Raw genomic sequence first — 21,046 nt, 5'->3', positions numbered from 1 at the left:
AGGTTTTTAACAGCCCATGAGAAAAACTCTGTCCGTCCCCCGCTCTTCTTTGCCTTCAGACCCTTGAGGAGACTGAAAGTTGCTTTTTCATTCCTTGGGCTTGGCCTCTTTTTCTGCCTCTGCATGGAGAAAGGCATCATTGATCTGGCTCTCTGCCCAGTCTTGCTTTTGTATTTCTTTGATCTCATTGTTCAGAGGGTCTCAGAGAAGCCCCAAGAGCCATGCCTTTGCATGTTTAAGCTATTGATGCTTTTGAAATAACAGAGCGTCGCTGTGTAAGAAGTGTATTAAAGGTCTGTCTCAAACAAATTTGGGTCAATAGGTGGCAGTAGTCACCTAGTCCCGAGGCCCTGACACCCCCTGAGTACAAGCACATTTAATGGCCGTTATATTTAAGGTTGTGAGAAAGGAGGTCACATTGAAATAAAAATGGGGGAAAAGCAGTCCTTTTTGGTGGGATCTGGGAAATGCTGAGCTGTGCTGGGTTACTTCTGTGGAGGTGTTGTATGTCAGCTGTGAAGGGCACTGGCAGGAAAGAGCGGGGCCTCAGATTGGGCGAGACCTAGGTGGGTACTAGGGCTTCTGAGAGCTGGAGTGAGACTGTGTTAAATGAGGACTTGTGCTAGAGTCTAGGGTTGGGGGAGTAGAGAGAGGGAGAGAGGTGGAGGAGGGAGGGGCAGGGCTGTATGAAGGGACCACGGAAAGGGTGGGCTCTGATGGGGAGGACTGCAGTTAGAGGGGGAGGGGTAGGCTGCTGCAATACTGAACCTATCTAATGGGGGAAGGGGCCAGGGAGATATTGGTCTGTGCTGAGCTGCATTGGCTCCCCTCCCCCACACTTCCCAAGGAGCCAGAGCAATGCTGGCAAATCTGTCTTCATGTATTTATTATTATTAAAAATGTGAAGGATCCTTCCTCCCAGGAAGCACAACAAATACCACTGATCACATTTCTCTCTCCCCTCCATCTGCAGAGCTTTTGCATTCTCTCTCTCTCCTTCCCACCCTACCCCCCACGCCCACCCCCCAGGTCTGTTTGTTGGGGGGGGGACCCTTCCCTTTCCTTCTCAGAGCTTGGTGGCTCCCTGGGGGTTTCTAATGATGGTTGGGAATTTCAAGGCAATGCTGGGAGGAAGCAGCTGAGTGAGGGGCATCCATTGCCCCAGGGAGGGAGCTATACTCCAGCATCCCGTGGGGAAAGGAAATCACTTGGAAATAAAGAGAAAATCCTTCCTCCAGCTAATGAAAGAAGAAGCAGGCGCACACATGCCTTTCAGTACCTGGCATTCCTCCCCTTCCTTACCCTTCTCTTTTCTACTACCTGAATTCTGAGAGGGAAACCCCCCTTGGAATGGAAAAAGCCAGGAGTTCTCTGTCCCCCTCCCTTACCTTGTTAAATCACTGTCTTCCCAGGAGAGCCATATAGAATTTAGTCTTCTAGCCCGCATGTTGTGTTACTGAGAGGCTTGAAGGGCAGAAGCCATGACTTCTCCCTCCCCACCTGCACCCCAGGCTCCCGTGCCCAGGCGGGGGCCTCTTTTGTTGCTGTCTGTAACCCTCCGCCATGCCCATAGGTGGTGCTGCTGTTGCTCTGCATGTAGGGTCCTCCCCAGCACCAGTCCTCCCCTCCCCTGGCGCCCTCCCCCTTTCTCCAGTCCTCTACTGCCTGATTGTTATTCCACCAACGTCTCCTCTACTGTTCCCTTTCTCAAATTAATTTTGTGGCGCTCTTTTTTCCGCAGTGCCATCTTCTTCCCCTCCCCCTTGCTCCAGCTCCCTTGCTTTCTCTGTCTCTATTTCTCTCTCTCTGTCTGTAGGATTTCCATCTCACTCCCCTATCTAAAATCTACAGTCTTCCTTACTTCCCTTTTTTTTCTTTATCTCTTCTGCCATTGGCATCTTTCTGATGACTTGTAATTAAAAGGGGCCATGGGTGAGAGTGAGTTAGAAGAGGACAGGGTTGGGGAACTCAGGGGTCAGTGTTAAGGGCTAGGTGAAGAGAAGGCCGAGGCTCTGGGGAGAATGAGTGGAGAAGGGAAAGTACGCATATCCTTTGCTGTCCAAGTCTATTCAGTGTCTGGATTTTAGATAGAGTTCAGCTGACAAGGGACCTGGTGTTAACCTGAATCTGTAGAATTTAGTTCCACTTGCTGGGAAAATGGAAGATGGAGAGTCACAAGAATTCAGATAATAAGGGCTTCATCCCAAAACTTTTGGTTTAGATTGCTAAGGATAGCTGTGCTTTTGTTATCCTGTATTTTGTAGAATCTGGAGGAAAACCATGCCCTGAAACCTGTCCTGTGGTCCCTTAGGAAATGTCCTGTTTTTGATCTTTTGCGTCCTCAAATGGTCCTTGCCAGGGCAGGTGTGACGCCTACTTGGTGGGTACCCTGGCCCCCTGGTCACTACTGAGCACAGTTCTGGCTGTAGAACCTCCTTTTTCTCTTGGGACTACTTCCTCCTCCTATCATTCCATGTCTCCTTTATCTCAGCCAAGTTCATGGGGTTCCCCACTCAGCCATAGCTCCCTTTATTTGTTTAGTCCTTCCAGAATATAACCCCAGTTAACCAGAGAGTACCCTTGCTCTTGCCCCACCTTGCTTCTTAACTTTATCTGGAAACTGCTCATTCATTGTGTTGACTACTATAACCCCTCAGCTAACTCAGCAGTGTTGTTGGTTGTAAAGTTACCCAGTTTCTAGGATGGCTAATTTTCCTCTTATTAAATCACTTTTGTGGATTAATAGCATCCTGGTAACTCCCTGGATAATAGTGCTGAGTCTTCGCCTTGTGTATGGCCTAGGAATTGCCCACAAGATGGATGGTGTGGCCTCTCTTTCATTCCCTGGTGGGAGGAGATCTTCCTTAGCATAAGTGGCAGCCTCAGAATGACTGGCTTCCATTTTCCTTGCTTGTGTGAGTCAAGGCTGACTCCTAGACTATGGAGAGAGGCAGAGCCCTGGAAAGAGCCACAGTGCAAAACACCACATCCTTCACTTTATTACCTGAGCCTTGGAGGTACCTATGGAAACCTCTCTTTTGCCCGCCTCTCCTGCCGTCTTAAGGTGTGTATATTGGTGGAGACAAATGGGCCAGTGGCTGCTTCGTTTCCTCAGCTTATTTTCCTGCTGTCCTTTTCAGAGACCTCTCATCCTATTCGGGGGACTCTAGTTAGGGTCGTGGACTCATGTAACTTAGAAACCTGCTAAGGTCTCTCTCTTTTTTTTTTTTTTGTCCACGCTGCACAGCTTGTGGGATGGCATCTTTGTTCCCTGACCAGGGATTGAACCTGGGCTCCCAGCAGTGAAATCGCTGAGTCCTAACCACTGGACTGTCAGGGAATTCCCAAGGAAGGCTCAGTAAATATTTGTTGCCTGAATGGTAGGGACTTTTCAGCTTTAGTACCTTCTACAAGAGTTATAAAATTTTAACTATTTCTTCTCTAGATGCTTACGGTACTGTAGCTAAAATTGTATTGGTTAAAATTTTTGTTTTCTTCCACTAGGTGCTATAGGGGAAAGTGGTTTGCCCAAAACTGTACAGATAAGTCATTAGCAGAGCTGGTGTTAGAACCCACATTCTCTCGGACACCTAGGTCTGACTTTTTGTTGACTACCTCGATGGAAGCCAGTGTTCCCATTTCATCCCCACAGTCACTGACAGCTTTGAAGCCAGCAGCACAGTTGGGTTTTGTACCTAAGCCACCCTCGGCTGGCCTGCTGAGGGCGAGCATCAGCAGTGCGAGAGCTGGGGTGTGCAGGCAGAGAAGGTACCCGACTCCCTGGGAAGGGCTAGCATTCCCCTCAGGTGTTACACAGTCCAGCCTCTTGGAGGGGGCCTTGACAGTAGCAAGGTAGAGAATTTCTGAAGTCTTGGCTGCTCTTGCCCATTCCAGGTTTAATTTGACCTTACTGCTAACTAATATACCCCTTGCCCTAAGCCTTCCCCCGCCCCCCTTAAAAATATTTCAGGGCCGGATAGCACATGGTTGGTGGTGGATGCCAGAAACTCTGGAGTCTCCGTTTTTTGCCTTGCAGCTCATTTGCAACTAACTGTTGGGTCCGGGGACCAACAAAATAATAAAAGGCTCTGTGGACCACCCACCTCCTCCTATTAGTGCTAATAATCCTAAATTTCTTTTTTTTTTAAATAATCTTAAAGAATTTATCTCTACTGTAAAGGCATCATTGTGACTTAATAAATGTTCTTACAATTTTTGTTGTTAATTAAAGCCTAGACTAGAAAATAAGCTCAGAAAGCATTCGTGTATTTCCACTAGGACTGAGCCTGTAGCAACTTACTCTGAGAACTGCTTTGTCTCATCTGCCAGCCTTGGGTTTAGCCCCACGGGTGAGATCTGGAGAATAAAAAGCCCTTGAGTGTCTACTTCCTCTTCCCCAATTTCGATTCACTCACTGCTAGCTCTTGCAGAAAGCACTAGGTGGTAAAGAGATCAAATCAGAATTCCTAGCCAGGAAAACCCTGTCTCTTAGCTACAATGACCCTTGTCTGCCATTGCGTTCAGTTCTGTGGCAGTTAACACCAGAGAAGATTCATCTGGCTTCATACCCTCCTTCTCAGTTTCTTTCAGTCAAGTCTTAAGTAATCTATTGCTGATGGCAGGCTTCTCTTGCCCTTTTATTCCCTCCCAAGGCTTTAAGCTCCAAAGCTTCCTAGATGCCTCCCACCAAAAGGGTGCTTTCTGAAACCCAGCCTTTCCTCTCTTTCTCATCCCTCAAGTCCTCAAATTGATCCCCTAATGGCTGTATTTCCCTCAGAGTGTCAGGTGACACCCTTAAAGAGCCTGCTGGGTGCTGCTAAAAATCCCATTCCTCACCCATCTCCCCGCTGGAGCTCCTGGAATCAGATTCTGCAGCCTCCTGTCATCCTAGCCTCCTTTTGTGTTCATTTGGAAGCTTTTCTCCATTGCTTTTGATAAATTCCTGGTGTGGCAGAAGTATCCAGAATTTAGGAAGATCCTATGGGATGAGTCCCCTGTCTCCGGCACCTTTGTTGACCCTCAGAGGGATCTGCTCGTGCCCCCTCCCTGCAGTGCCTCCGTACCCCCCTGCCTGGCCTAGGCTGGGCGGGATCAAATGTGGAAGTCCTCTGCACAGACACTCCAGCCCTCTTTATCCTTCTTGGCAAACAAAGCATGGCTCTGCCCCTGACTTCCTCCTCTTCTCCATTATTTCTTCTCCTTCACCTTGTCCCACTTCTCCCTTCCCTTCATGAATACCCTTCATTCCTCTTCCTTTAAATCTCCTTCTCGTCCACTTGCTCACGTCCACTTGCTCACCGTCGCCCATCTGCACCCGCTCTCTCTCCACACACGCACACACACCCCCACCCCGTCTTTCATTTTCAGTAGCCGTCTTCCTCATCGCCTGCCCATACTGAAGAAGCAGCATGCTATGGGAAGAATGGCTGCAGAGTGGGTCCCTGGTTGTCAGAGTAGGCGGTCCCTTTTTCTCCAGAGGATCAGTGGCTGTCTTTCCCCATCTTGTCCTCAGGAGCCAGGGAACCCCAAGACGCTGGCTGTCTTTGGGGATAAACAGCTCTCCCCTTCGCTTCTCCCGGTCGTTCGGCTCTGGTGCCCCCTTGTTTGGCTCTTCCTGAGTGTGATCTGTCCTTGTTTCTCCCACCCTTTCTCTCGTCTCTCGTCTTCTCCCTCTTTCTGTCTCTCCCCAGCACAAAGCGGCAGCAGGACTGAATGTGTCTGTCTAGAGGCTCTGCCAGGCTGTGCCCCTCACTTTTGCCCCTCCCCCGTCGCCGTGCGTGCTGTTGGGGGGAGGGTTGGAGGGCGGTGGCATGGTGCCAACCAACCCAGAACCATCTGCGGTGCCTTCTGCACTGAGGCGGGCTCTGTCTCTCCCGCCCGCCTCCTCTCCCACTCTTCCTCTCCCATTTTTAATTAGCTGCTGAATTAATTAAATCCCACACGCTAATTAACATTCCTACAGGGAAGAATGCTAGGTCAGAAAAGTAGGAGGTGGTAAAGCTTCTGTCCATTTAGGATAGGAGACTTAGGGATGGAAAGGGGGCTGAAGGGTTGAAGAGGAAAGAACAATCTAAGAGCAGAAAGAAATCTGAGGGAGGTGTGAAGAGACAGAGAAGGGAAATCATGGAGAGTGGAGCCTATTGAAGAGGAGAATAATTAGAATTAGGAACATTGGAGAAATGAGAGTGTCTTGAAGCTTCTAAAGGTTAGAGGTAGAGCTGTGGGTCTCAAACATTAGCATGCATGAATAACCTGAGAAATAATGATATAGAGGATGCTAATTTGCTGCCTTGAACGTCTTCTAAAGAAATAAATCTCAATTTTAATAAGAGTGCTTTAGGTTAGAAATGAAGGAGAACTTCCTCCTTGCAAGTCAGTGACATGCTCTAGTGAAGGAACTCTTTGGGAGATAAATTCTTATCTGTCTAGAATGGTCTAAAGTTTGCCCAAAGCCGGATGAACTTTGAAGGTTTTTTCTAGATAGATACATTAATCCTTAAATGTGTACTGTGTCCTGGAGAACCAAGAACATCCAGGATAGGAAAATTCAGGATTCATTCTCAGTTCCCTTTCCTCCTTGCATTCAGGGTGAACTTTGAGTTTGATCTCTGTGGTCCGGTCAACATTTTCGGGATGAGCCTTCTCTTCAAATCAGATAATTACTTCCCTGGGGTGTTTAGTGCACTGATTCCTAGCTAGGATTTCAAAGAGATGACTGTCTGATGGCTAGCATGGCTTCTGTCCTTGACCGAGGGCTGGAGAGACAAGAGAAGAGCTGCAGATGTATATGGAGCAGAAGAAGGGAGGCTGGGGTGTGCATTGACAAGGGTGTGGTTGGCACTGAGGATTCTGTTAAGGTCACTACTGTGATCCGACCTGAAAAAAAGAGGAACATCTTGCTTGTCATCGTTTTTCTCCTCTGAAAAGTAAAGGGACTATATTCAATGCAGATTGAGACTCCTCCCTGTCTAGCCCTTCACCAAAGAACTGAAGTCTGGGAGGAGTCCCTTGGGTTAGCAGAGCCTCCTGATGGCAGCTATCCCAGTGTTTCCCAACCGTTTTCAGTCTGAAATACACCAGGAGCAAGTTCTATCATGTCTGCTCTCCTAACCACCGTTCACTTAGACGGCATTCCCCACTGTTATTCATACCGCAGTAATTAATTCACTCAAAAGTTTGCATGTTAAACTGTGCAGAGTAAAGAGTGTCATTAAGAAACATTTATTAAGCATCTGCTATCTGCCAGACACACTAGGCATTAGGTTTAGATATAAAAATAAGGGATGAGATAGAACTGCTACATCTAAGGGGTTTATATTTTGGTTCAAAGGGGAAATAAAGAATATACAATAAAGGGCAGTAACTCACTTTGTGTGTCTATGTGCAAATGGGTGTGAACTCCTTGTAGCACCTATTCCCTGTGCTGCTTTTGTGTCCTCTTATATTGTTACTTACTCTTTCTTATATATGTGTCTTAGCTGTCCACAGAGATGGGATGCTAGCTCCTTGAGGGCAGAAATCCAGGTCTTTAAAGTGAGGTACACGTAGCACTAGCCTAAAGCCTTACACATTCCCAGCTGTTCGGCAAATGTGTTGAATTGGCATAGAGCCATATATCAAGGTATAATAGTTGCTTTAGAGTCTGTGACATTCCTAGTTGTGGTAAATATTTGTTCTCTGGAGGGAGGACACAAAAAGTTACAATAAGTATGATGATGAGTAAGATAATTATGTAATGCCCAAGGGAGGTCACTACACAGTATAATAGTGCTTAGGCTCCTCAATAGGATTCTAAGCCAGTTCCTAAAGAGGGGCCGGGGCTGAGGAGTGGCAGTGGAGTGCAGAGGAAAGGACATAGGCTTATTTTTATACGTACTGTATTTCCTTTTACTTTTTTATAGACATTTCTCACCATCTTCCCACTCCAAAATTATGGTTAGGCCATTTGTACACATTTGTACCCTGTTTTGTTCACTTAGCATAGTGGTGTATTTTCTTATGCTATTAAAAAATCAGATTAAAAAATACTTAATCAACACGTAATATCTCATCATGGATATACCATAATTTATAAGATCATTTCTTTGTGTTAGACATTTATGATGCTTGCAGGTTTGTCGTTGTATTTTCCTTCTGTGACAGCTACCCACATCTTCATACAGAGTCTTTGCAATTTTCTGAAATGGAATTTCTGGGCCAAAGGATAAAGACCACCATTCTGGTCTGTGGAGTGACTGCATAAGATTCACCTGAAGGAGGTTATGATTATTTTTATTTTTTCTTTTTTAATTTTTTTAAAAAAATATTTATTTTTGGCTGTGTTGGGTCTTTGTTGCTGCCTGTGGGCTTTCTCTAGGTGTGGCGAGTGGGGGCCACTCTTGTAGCTACTCTTGTAGCCGCGTTGCGGTGCGCGGCTTCTCATTGCGGTGACTTCTCTTGTTGCGGAGCAGGGCTCTAGGGCGCACAGGCTTCCATAGTTGTGGCTCGCGGGCTCAGTAGTTGTGGCACACAGGCTCTAGAGCGCAGGCTCAGTAGTAGCGCATGGGCTTAGTTGCTCCGTGGCATGTGGGATCTTTCCAGACCAGGGCTCGAACCCATGTCCCCTGCATTGGCAGGCGGATTCTTAACCACTGCGCCACCAGGGAAGTCCCTGTATTTCTTAAAAGAGTTTATTTTTTGAGTAGGTAAAAAATGTAAACACTACAAAAGGGAATACAATGAAATTTCCTTTGTACCTTTGTCCCTCATTTCCCTCCCCAGAGGTGTTCTATGCATGTATAAGCACATGTATAGATAAAGAACGTTTGTAAATAAAGAGATCATTTGATCCCACCTCCCGGAGATTCTAATCTAGTCTGAAGTGGAACCTTGGAATGTCTCTTTTCCTCCCCTAATGCGTTCTAGCTAACTCTACTATGCAGCCAGATTTGGGACCATCAGGTTAGATGAATTCTTGGGATTCTTTTCAGGTCTAAAATTTAATGACTAAAACTCACAGAATTAGTAATTTAAAAAAAATAATGATTAATGTTACAACTAAATCATCAAGTATCATAGATGCTCTTTGGAATGATCTCAGAGATCCAATTTTTGATACTGAATTTATTATTATTAATACAAATAATGGTCACCATTTATTGAGTGCTTACCTGTGCCAGGCTCTGTGGAAAGTACTTTTTATACATTCTCACTTAAACCCCATAGCACTCCATGTACTAGGTAATTCTTAAACCAAGGCTTTGGAAAGATTAAGCAGCTTACCCACGACCAGGGGACCATTAAGTGGCAGATTGAAGTTTTGAACTCAGGCCTCTTACTCCAGGCTGATGTTCATTACCCTCTACCTTCCACCCTCATCATTAGATTATACTATGCCTGGTGTTTGGTAACTTGCTTTTTACACTAAAAACATACCTTGAACATCTTTCATTTCATATATAAAGGTGTATATATCTATATATACATAATTTAGTTCATTTTTAGAGGGTGTTGGTCATTATTTACTACACATGAATACATTTCTAAAGCAGGTTTCAAACAATACAGATAAGGGAAACCCCTTTGATTTTCACTGCAGTTCTTACAACCACTATTATCAAATTCATGTATATCTTATGGATTCTTTTCCATGTATTTATGTATGTACAGAAATACATGGTTTTGTGAGTGTTTTATAGTTACTTTATTTTTACATAAATGGGAGCACACTATACATAGGGTTTTATAACTTGCTTTTTTATCTTAATAATATATCTTAAATCTTTCCATATCTCTGCCTAAAGGTCTTTCTCAATTTTTTCACTGCTACATAATGTCTATAGTTTATGTAACTATTTCCCTAATGATGGGAATTATTCTAAACACTGTTGTTGTAAAGAGTATTAAATTATTTTTCTCATAAATGTCTAGAAGTAGAATTGCTGGATAGAAGTTTGAAATGTTAATAGAGACTGAAGTTGCCCTCCGAAAAGGCTAATAAGCCAGTTTATACTTCCACCGGCAGCCTGTGAGAGTGCCATTTCCCTTGCCAGCACAGGACACGCTGCAGCTCTTCCCCTGAATTTGCTTTATGTTAATTGCTTCTTCTGGATAGTCTCTTGCAGAACAAGCCAAATATTGACAGATCTCTTTTGATTAAACTCTAGGGTAACTTTTCCCCTATTATTTTTGACCTCTGTCCTGGGCCTGTTCTCTGACATACATAGACTTTTTTTTTTTTTTTTTAAGAGGCTAAATCTTGTGTCTCTTCTGGAACATCTTCATGCCTGTCTGCATCTCCCTCCTGCAATCAGTGATAGGTCTGCAGTGGTTCAGGCATAACCCTGCTTACAGCCAGAATGACTTATCTCAATTACCTATTGGCACAGGGAGAGGCAAGTTGAAGAATTACATAACACTTTGTTTCAACCAACTGCTTATTTTCTGCTTTAACACTTTCTTTGTTTACTAGCTGTTGTTATTCCACATTTTTGTGATCTGTTCAGAATGTGTGGGTCAGGCTACCTTGAGTGGAAGCCACTAAAGGGCGGGATCATCATCAGTTCATCAAGAGGCCTCTTGATCATAGGGCAGCTTTGGCTGGCACCCAGACTGAAAATGGGCCTGCCCTGCCGTCTTTTGGATCGCATACACAGGAATAAGTAAACAACAATGAGAAACAAACAATTCTAAAATTAAATGAGAAGAAATAAACATTGTTTGATACATTAAAAAGTTCAGTTGCCTTGGGCTTCCCTGGTGGCTCAGTGGTTAAGAATCCGCCTGCCAATGCAGGGGACACGGGTTTGAGCCCTGGTCCGGGAAGATCCCACATGCCGCGGAGCAACTAAGCCCGCGAGCCACAACTGCTGAAGCTCGCCTAGAGCCTGTGCTCCACAACAAGAGAAGCCACCGCAATGAGAAGCCCGCGCACCGCAACGAAGAGTAGACCCCACTCAGTGCAACTAGAGAAAGCCCGCGTGCAGCAACAAAGACCCAACGCAGCCAAAAATAAAAATTAAAAAAAGTTCAGTTGCTTTAGTAATTATCAGAGGAAAAAGAAGGATGAATTCAGGAAGCCTTCTATTCCTAAGGCTTGATTTTTCTCCTATGTGAGTAATGGAAGAATAAATATGTGGAGGGGTAAGAGCCTCTTGAAGCCCTGGGGATCTGGGGTCCTTGAATAATTTGGAGTGTTTGCCTCTGTGGCCATAGAAAGTACAATTGGGTAATTTAGCTTCCAGATCTTCTTTTTTTTTAAAAATAAATTTATTTATTTATTTTTGGCTGCGTTGGGTCTTTGTTGCTGCACCTGAGCTTTCTCTAGTAGCAGTGAGCAGGGGCTACTCTTCGTTGTAGTGCGCGTGCTTCTTGATGCAGTGGCTTCTCGTTGCGGAACATGGGCTCTGGGCTTCAGTAATTGTGGCATGCGGGCTCAGTAGTTGTGGCTCATGGGCTGTAGAGTACAGGCTCAGTAGTTGTGGCGCACGGGCTTAGTTGCTCCATGGCATGTGGGATCTTCCCGGACCAGGGCTCGAATCCGTGTCCCCTGCATTGGCAGGTGGATTCTTAACCATTGTGCCACCAGGGAAGTCCCTAGCTTCCAGATCTTGATGGCATGAACTGATGAATGAAGAAAAAAGTGACAGTGAGGGATCATTCAAGAAATTCCAGAGCATTAGATCTGGAAGGAAGTTTGGAGGTCGTTTAGCAATAGCAAATGGCTTAATGGGTTTTGGGATCTGAAAAAACCTGACCTTGAAACTCAACTCCCCAGCTGCATAGCTTTTAGCAAGTCACCTATCTTCTCTGAGCCTCAGTTGCTTCGTTTGCAAAATGAAGATAATAACTACTTCATAGAATTTTACGAGGAATGGAAATAAGTATAAAGCATTTCTCATAGTACCTGGCATGTAGAAGGTACTTCGTACATGTGGCTATCACACGGGCCAGCACCCTCATTTGCATGAAGAGACTGGTTCAGGGAGTGACATGGACAGCACAAGTTCATGAGTTGTGAGTAGCAGAGCCAGACCCCGATTTAGATTTCTAGACTTTTAGCCCAGTTTCCTTTCTACCACCCCACAATGCAGGCTTTTTTTCATTCATTCTTTATCTTAAAAAGGAAAAGAAAAAACATGCCACCACCTCCTACTTCCCTCCCCTCCATACACATTCTTCTTTGTTCTTCTTTGTGTATAGAGTGATAATTGGGACAGAAACCCTACAGAGGTACAGGATAGGAGGCAGTATTCAGTTGGAGAGACTTAATTGACCAGCTTATCAAAACTGGCAGCAAACTGGTGATCCTGGATCTAACTCTGGCTGTGAGCAGGGAGGAATGTACTTTGAGTTCCTCCCTTATTTCCAACTGTGCTTGCCGGCTCTGGCTGGCCAGGACTCCCAAATGGATGAGGCTGATTTGAGCCAGCATCCTATTGGCCAACTCTGTTTCCTCCTAACCAGGAGCTGCTGGGAGGAAAATGTCTGGTTGGGCTCTGGGATTTTTCTGCAATCTGCAGAGGGAAAAAGGGAGGAGGGGGTAAAACTGGAAGGTACAAGGCTGAGGCTCTGGCCTCAGCAAAGAGATGCAAATGCCTGGGAATCCTTGGCTCCCTTATGGCTAAATTCTGTGCAGAGATTGCCCTGGATGGAGGAAATTGGCCACACTCACCCCCTCTCCTTCCCGACCTTCTGTCGGGAACTGTTGTATCTTGTGCTGACTAACATGGCTGCCAGATCCCTCTTCACTGAGGCACCCTGTGCTCTAGACCTTTATCTGCCTTTCTGGATCATATTTTATTTTTTCATACCACCCCTTCCCAAAAGACCATTTTAAAACAAATTAATTAATTTATTTTTGGCTGTGTTGGGTCTTCGTTGCTGCGCGTGGGCTTTCTCTAGTTGCGGTGAGCGGGGGCTACCCTTCGTTGCGGTGCACGGGCTTCTCATTGCTGTGGTTTCTCTTGTTGCGGAGCACGGGCTGTAGAAGACATGCTCATTTTTATCTGCTTACTTTCCAAGATGAGATATTTAAACTTCACACCTAACTGCTAAAGAGGCTGTCAAAATGTAAGGTACAGGGCTTCCCTAGTGGTGCAGTGGTTAAGAATCCGCCTGCCAATGCAGGGGACACAGGTTCGAGCCCTGGTCCAGGAAGATCCCACATGCCGCGGAGCAGCTAATAAGCCCGTGCGCCACAACTCCTGAGCCTGCACTCTAGAGCCCACGAGCCACAACTACTGAGCCCGTGAGCCACAACTACTGAGCCCACGAGCCACAACTACTGAGCCCATGCGCAACAACTACTGAGCCCGCGCGCCACAACTACTGAGCCCACACGCCACAACTACCAAAGCCCGCGCGCCTAGAGCCCGTGCTCCGCAACAAGAAGAGCCACCACGAGAAGCCCACACACTGCAATGAGGAGTAGCCCCTGCTCGCCGCAACTAGAGAAAGCCTGCATGCAGCAATGAAGACACAATGCAGCCAAAAATAAATAAATTTATATATAAAAAAAAGTAAGGTACGGAGTCAAGACACTCTGGTATGTGCCCTTACCTGTGGACGTGCTTCACCTTAGCTCCACACTGCTGCCTTCCTCCACTTCCTCAGTTTCTCTTCTTGTTTCTCCAAGTGCAGTTTTAATTTGTTGGATTTCTGGTGGGAAAGAAAGTGGCACGCCCACCTCACAGGTCCATTTCTTCTGGTCCTAATCCTAGGCAGAGCCACATACTAGAGTTAGGTAGATTTAGAGAAGAGACAGAAAAATGGTGACTTAGTAAGTCACCTAGCTCTGGTCTGCACCAGAGTTCCTCAAGGTGTGGCCCAAACAATACCTGTTATTACAATCACCTTGGGGAATGGGGAGAGTTGTTAAATGCATATTTCTGGGTCTTTCCCCTGTCCTATTGAATCAGAGTCTCTGGAAAGGTGACCTGGGAATAAGCATTGTAAAGAAGCGTATCAGGTGACTCTTGTGCTTATTCCAGTTGGAGAATCAGGGCTGTAGAGGTTGGTGTTTTAGTATGGGGTGGCCTGGAGTAGGGGACTAAAGTCTGTGGAGGAGGGCTCAGCAGCCTCATTGAGCACTGGTCAGCAGCCTCATTGAGCACTGCTCAAGGTTCAGCAGGAAACATCCCACTTAAACATCCAGGTTTTCCTGAGTGGCATGTTCTGCAGGCAGTGATGGAGACAGAGGAGGATGTGGGGTATTCATCAGCCCTCTTGCCAGAAGGTAGAAACCCAGCCCCAGGTGATGGAATTAGTCAGATGGGGCCGACCGAAACATGTACCCTTTTAACCTTAGCTTCATTTATTCCAATACTTATTGAGCTCCTCCTATGTGTCAGGCACTATTATAGGTGGGATACATTCTTGAACAAAGCCAAGATCCCTACCTGCCAGAGGCGAGAAGTAGAAAATAAACAATAAAACAAGTAAGTCAGATAGAAGGTAATAAATGCAATGGAAAAAAGGAAAAGCAGAGCAGGGTAAAGGGGCTGGGTGGGGTCAGGAGTCAGTATTAAATGTGAGGTCAAGTAGACCTCCTGAGCAAAGGGCAGGAGGGAGGGCGGGGTGGTTGGGTGTGCAGTTGTCTAGGGAAATGCACCCGCCTTAGAGAACAGACAGTGCAAAGGTCCTGCAGTGGGGAGCAGATCTGGTGTGCCCTTCAGTCTGGGGCTCAAGGTCTTAAGCCATTTCCCTAGAAAAGTTACTACCATGACCCTAATTTTTTTAGTGCTCAGGACCAAAAAGAAATCTGACAGTAGCCTTAGAAGACATGAGCTGAGCTGCAGAATTGGAAAAGGTCAGCGCCAGAAGGAATACAGGAAGTCCAGTGCCACACTGAAGGAGTGGCAGAGATGGGATCACACTGTGGTTCCCCTTCATGCTCACTAGTGTTAGATTTTTCTGGGGAGTTTCGTTTGAGATTAACCCTCCTGAAGGGTAGGGGGGTTCACGTTGGGCTGTGGAAGTGGTGGGCTTGGAGGACTTTTCATCTTCCCCGAGGGTCCCACCCCCCAGAGGCCATCGCTAACCAGTCTCTCCCCCTTCTTTGCTGCTAATGGTGGGAGCCTTAGAGAGTGGCTCTCAGGCAGAGGGGTGGTTCTAGAAGACCATATACGGTTTATCAATGTTGAATTTTGTAGCTCGCCTCTGCCGCCACCGTTGGAGGGAGCGGCCAGGCTTGGCAACATTATTTGATAATAGAATAATCATCATTTATATTGCAGCTCGGAGTGCCTCTGCTACTGATAACGGCTCAGTGCCTGGGTGTTGGGGAGATAAAACAGACTCTAGAAGGGAAAGTGAACTGGCTTGGAATCCATGACCCTGGAAGGCTGGACTTTGGCCTCTCTCACTGACCTCTGAGAGGGGACAATTTAGCAAAGATGTTCCCCAGGGATAAAAGCAGCCCTAAAATGCTTTCTTTAAAAAATGTGACCTGTGAGCACATCTAGGTCATACCTCTTGCCCTCCCTGGTTGGGTAGTTGACTCCACTTTGTCCCCCCCTTTATCAGATCATTCTTCAGCCGCGGGAGTAGTCAGCAGGTGGACAGTGGGGGCACGCTATGAAGCGGCTCTGTGAGCCCAGTGACAAAAGGCCATCCTGTCAGGTACACGGGAGGGAAGGAGGAGAGGGGTCAGCCAGTTCTCTTACTGACTCTTAGGTTGGAGCTCCAACGGACCTTGTGATTCCTGCAAATTTGGACGTAGACCTCTTCCGCAAGTCAGAATTGTATTTCAGAGCTCTTCTGTCTTTCCGATGGTGTGGCGAGCTATCTTGTGAAGAGAGTCATCACTCTTGTGAAGTTGTGGGTGTGTTTCTGTACTGGGAGGGTGGCCGTGAACTGGGCCGCGTTCACACAGCAGGACCCAGAGAGCAAAACCAATTTAACAGGGGGACTTCCCTGGCGGTCCAGTGGTCAGGACTCCACACTTCCACTGCGGAGGGCCCAGGTTCGATCCCTGGTCTGGGAACTAGGATCCCACAAGCTGCATGGCATGGCCAAAAAAACCCAATTTAATAGCGTTCTCAACCTTTGAAATGAGCTAGACTCCATCCATCTCCATTGTCCATCAGCTCCCCAAAGGGCTATGCTGGAAAAGATGGGCCCACGCTGTGGCGGGACGGTGGATGTTCAGAAGCTCGGGGAAGCCATGGTTCCTGAGGTCTCTGAGGGTCTCCTCACTCTCATGAGATGTGTGTCCCTGCAGGTTGAAGACAGCCTCTCCTCTTGAGGACTCTGATGGCCAGGCTAAGCAACCTCAGGGACTCCAGATGCCAAAGTGAGAAGGACAAGAAAAGGGAAAGTTGCTAGGAATACAGCAGGAGGTGTCCCAGGAGACATTTGGGGTTTCCTGACCAGATTGGGATTGAGGCTGGGATGGGAGTAGAAGCCTTGTGTTGATACCAGTGATACATAGTGGGGTCGGGGGTATCCTGGAAGGGAGGGCAGAGATGGCTTAGTGCTGATGTTCTGAACCCAGGATATCAGGAACACTTAGGGAGAGTCTGTAAAGCACGAACTCCTGCCCCCATCCCCACTCCTTTGGGAATAGACTCTCCAGAGGCAGGTAGATGCTGCAGGGTTCCAAAGGGGGGGGGGGGTGAGGGCCAAGGCAGGGTGGAAAAGACAGGCCCAGGCCTTAGTCCCAGAGCAAAAAGGGAGTCTGGGTGAAGCTTTTAAATAGTATATGTTTGTGATAAACCTCGTGCTGGCCTTGTCCTGCAGATTTTTTGTTTTTTTTTTAATATTATCTTGACTTTTTAAAAAAAATTTATTTATTTTTGGCTGTGTTGGGTTTTCATTGCTGTGTGCGGGCTTTCTCTAGTTGCGGCGAGCGGGGGCTACTCTTCGTTGCGGTGCACGGGCTTCTCATTACGGTGGCTTCTCTTGTTGTGGAACACGGGCTCTAGGCGCGTGGGCTTTAGTAGTTGTGGCTCCCGGGCTCTAGAGCGCAGGCTCAGTAGTTGTGGCTCGCGGGCTTAGTTGCTCCGTGGCATTTGGGATCTTCCCGGCCCAGGGATTGAACCCATGTCCCCTGCATTGGCAGGCAGATTCCTAACCGCTGCGCCACCAGGGAAATCCATGTCCTGAAGTTTTAACAACAGAAAATAGAGGAACAGAGCTAGGCTAAAGGTCGAGAAATCTCCGTCCTAACATCAACGCTACTGTTTAGTGGCTTTGTGACCTTGGACAAATCACTTCACCTCTCTGAGTCTCAGTTCCTCAGTTCCTCAGTTCCTCAGTTCCTCAGTTCCTCAGTTACTCTAAAATTAAGGGATTAGGCTTAATGGTTGCTAAGGTGTCTTTCCAGCTCTGAAAATACAGGTCTGTGATTCTAAGAGTGATTTAGTTTCTCTGCCACAAGGTGGTTTGGTACCTTGTTGTATTACATTTGGAAGGCGAGAGCTTGGGTGCTGCGCTTTGTTTATGGAATGTGATACCTCGGGCCAGCTCATCCATCTGCCAGCTTCTAGGCCAGGACCACCCCTGATCACTTGACAGAGCTTTCCGTATAAGTGGGACACTGCTTCTGTGGGAATAAAATTCATTAAATTAGAAAATTTTAAAATGAGGGTTCCAGGTTCCAGTGAATTTGACAATCAGGGTTAAATGCATTCAACAGTTTCTTTTTTTTTTTTTTACAAGATTTCTCAGAGCCTTTAACACACCAGTATGCATCTTGAATCTCTTAAGAGGGAGAATATGTAGTATATACCAAATAATTTGATTGTAAGATCCATTTTTCTTTTATTTATTTATTTACTTATTTATTTATGGCTGCATTGGGTCTTCATTGCTGCGTGCAGGCTTTCTCTAGTTGTGTCGAGCAGGGGCTACTCTTCGTTGCGGCGTGCGGGCTTCTCACTGCAGTGGCTTCTCTTGTTGCAGAGTATGGACTCCAGGTGCACGGTCTTCAGCAGTTGCGGCGTGTGGGCTCGGTAGTTGCAGTGCGCGGGCTCTGGGATGTGCAGGCTTCAGTAGTTGGGGCCCGCAGGCTCGATAGTTGTGGCTCGTGGACTCTAGATCGCAGGCTCAGTAGTTGTGGTGCGTGGGCTTAGTTGCTCCGCGGCATGTGGGATCTTCCCGGACCAGGGATTGAACCTGTGTCCCCTGTACTGGCAGGAGGATTCTTAACCACTGCGCCACCAGGGAAGTCCCGAGATCCATTTTTCTAAGGAGCATCTCATCGGATTCATGTGTCATAGAGCACCCCGAGAATGAAGTTTCACTATACTGACATCTCTTTTTCTTTAAAAACAACAACTCAAAGTTAGATGCCGTTACTCGCTTTTTCCCAAATCCTTGATCTTCAAGGTGGTAGGGGTGTCCACTTTTCCTACGCTGGAATCCTAAAGACAGACTGTCTTGTGTCACGGTCTTCCTAGGGCAGCCTTGCAGGCAGTGCCGGTCATCCTCAGTGAACTGCTATTGAATCGACACCCCTCACGGTTCCCCATACGCTGCCCCGTTGTCCCAGCAGCAGACACTCACAGGGTGCCCCCGACCTTGACAAGGGGTAGCGAAGGCCAAGTCAAGAGGGCTCCTCTGAGCCCAGAGTCTGGTCTTGGTGACCTGGTCTGAGGGTCACTGGGGCTGGATGGACCAGGTAGTAGCTGTTGACTCAGGTTTGGGGTTGGTTTTCTGTAAGAGACAGGGAAGAAAGCTGCCAGAGTCCGCCCCCTAGGAATATATACTTGTCCAGGCTGGGCGGGGACGAGGAGTCGGCTGTGTCTCATTTGGGCAGGAAAGGCTGGGTCACTCTCACTTGGACTCAGTTTTTACACGCCCTTTTCCATGCCTCTGTCTTGTCACTCTGCCCTCCTTCTCCTTCATCCTTCTTTTGGATTCTTTCTGTCTCCCAGCTGCTCTGCTAAGCAGACAAACTCTCCTTCCTCCTCCCCCATCCCAGTCTCCTCTTCACACTCCCTCTGCCCCCCCAGCCTGGCAGCCTGCCCTTTAGGAATGTTAATTAGCATTCCCGATTTAATTAATTCAGTAGCTAATTAATGATTGGGGACTGGGGGTGGGGAGCTGGGGTGCAGGGGAGTTGGGGGCTGGAGGTGGCAGGGAGAAACAGCGGAGGCTGCAGAAGGCATCGCAGATGGCTGTGCGGTGGCTGGCACGGTGCCCACTGCCGTGGATGCAACACTCACACGCACGCACACGTACACCACACGCACACGCGCACACACACACACACAAAAGGAAAGGGTGATCGAGAAATAAAATCAAAAGCAGGGAGAGAAGGGCACAGGGGCCCTGGGAACTGGGGGTGGGGAAGGCTCTAGATCTATTTGAAGCTGCTCCGGAAGTGGAAGAGGGAAAAAAAAAAAAAAAGCACCACAGGCGCAGCGAGAAGAGAGCTCTCCCGATACCCCACCCCGCCCCCACCCCACCCCAGCCACCCCTCCTCCCTGGCATGGGATTCATGGGCACCAGCTGAGGACAGGGTCCCCTCCCTCTGCCTGCCATAAACATTGGCACCGAGGACCCAGACTCAGAAGGACACGACATTCCCAAAGAAAATGGTTTTCCTTTTAAGTTGCTTTGTAAAATACATATGTATCTATTTTTTAAAAACATTGCACCCGTTTTGGTGTGAGGGCGAGGCGAAGGAAAGAAGGTGACTGAGCCAGGAGGAGAGAGCACAGATGGCTTGGTGGTGGTGTGGTGTGGTGAGTTGTGGGAGCAGCAGAGGGGTCCGGCAGAGGTTGGGCGTGGGCGGATGAGGACCCTGTTTTCCTCTTTTCCTTTTGCTGCGGATGAAGGAGAGAGAGAGAGAGAGAAAGAGAGAGAAAGGGGGTGGGGAGAGAAGCGAGACAGATGGCAGAGTGGAGAGGCGGCAGCCAGTGCCGGCACTGCCCAGCCTGGGCGGACCCAGCTCCCCCCGCCTGCCAGCTTCCAAATGCCACCCTTCCCCCATCCTCCCTCTCCCCATCCCCCCAGCTTGGCACTGATCTCAGAGAGAGAGGGAGGGATGCTGGGCAAAGAGCATCTGTTCCCTCCATTCTCCCAGCTCCATCGGCTGCCAACCTAGGGCCATCGCCTGCCTCCATCACCCTTCCTTCCGCCCGCCTGCCCGCCCGCCTCCCCACCCAATCCCAAATGGGTGCTGGATCAGGTGCCGAATCTGGCTGCCTCTCGGGTATACCAGTCACTATGCATTGCTGTGTGTCTGCCACTGCTGCCTGGCACTCAAGGGGCCGTGTGTGTGTATGTGTGTATGTATGTGCGCGTGTACATGTACGCCTAAGTGCGTGCTGTATGTGAGCCTCCTGGGCATGGATGGGGGTTGGCACTGCGGCTGCCAACCTAGTGTCCAACCAGAATGACAGAGGGATGGAGTGGAAGAAGGAGGGGAGAGGTTTGGGGCCTGGGAGGACAGAAGGAGGGTGCCTGAGTTGCTTCATGCTGCCTGCTTGCAGGCATGGGCACTGCGGCTGCCACCCTCGTGCCCGCGGAGATGGAAGGAGGCGAATGGGGAGGGGGCAGCGACAGGAGTCCTGGTGCTCTGGGAGGAAGGCTCGGGACCCGGGAGCCATTGGCATCACATCCGTCAGGCTGGCGCCCCAAGCGGGGTCCGTGGGAACGGGCCCCAGGGGGCAGAGAGGAGGGGCAGGGATGAGTTCCTGGTGTCGCTGTCCTTCTAGAGCTCAGCTCTGGGAAATGGTCGGGCTCTGAGGTGATTGGTCCTCTTCCAGTCTGGGAAAGTGAAGTGGTGGAGAGAGTAGCCAGGGAAGTGCCAAGAGGAGAGGTGTGCCCACCGCTCCCCAGGGAGAGCTCGTTGGGCTGGCAGACCTGGCAGACCGGCCCTTTGTCAGAGCACTGAAGAAGCAAGGGGACCCGGCAGGAGGTGGGCGGGTGCTGGCACTGCCCAGGCAGCCTGGCACAGGCTCTGGTGTTGTGTGAAGTGGGGAGGGTGGCGGTGTCTCTTGCCAATCTGCTTGAGAGGCTTGTTGTGCCAGGAGTGAGAAGGGAGGAGGAGAGATGGTGTGTGTGTGTGTGTGTGTGTGTGTGTGTGTGTGTGTGTGTGTGTGTGTGTGTGTGTGTG

The 21,046-nt window shown here is 48.2% G+C and overlaps 1 protein-coding gene across 1 annotated transcript in view; it reads left to right on the top strand.

Annotated features, from left to right (window-relative positions):
* NGDN (neuroguidin) overlaps positions 1-21,046 on the top strand; it is a gene marked incomplete at its 3' end in the record, with an annotated part of 39,859 nt that overhangs the window by 11,354 nt on the left and 7,459 nt on the right. The gene's annotated exons all lie outside the window — the stretch shown is intronic.

This window comes from Stenella coeruleoalba (genome assembly GCF_951394435.1).
Source record: "Stenella coeruleoalba genome assembly, chromosome: 2".
NCBI lineage: Eukaryota > Metazoa > Chordata > Mammalia > Artiodactyla > Delphinidae > Stenella > Stenella coeruleoalba.
This window is presented reverse-complemented; position numbering and strand designations above follow the sequence as displayed.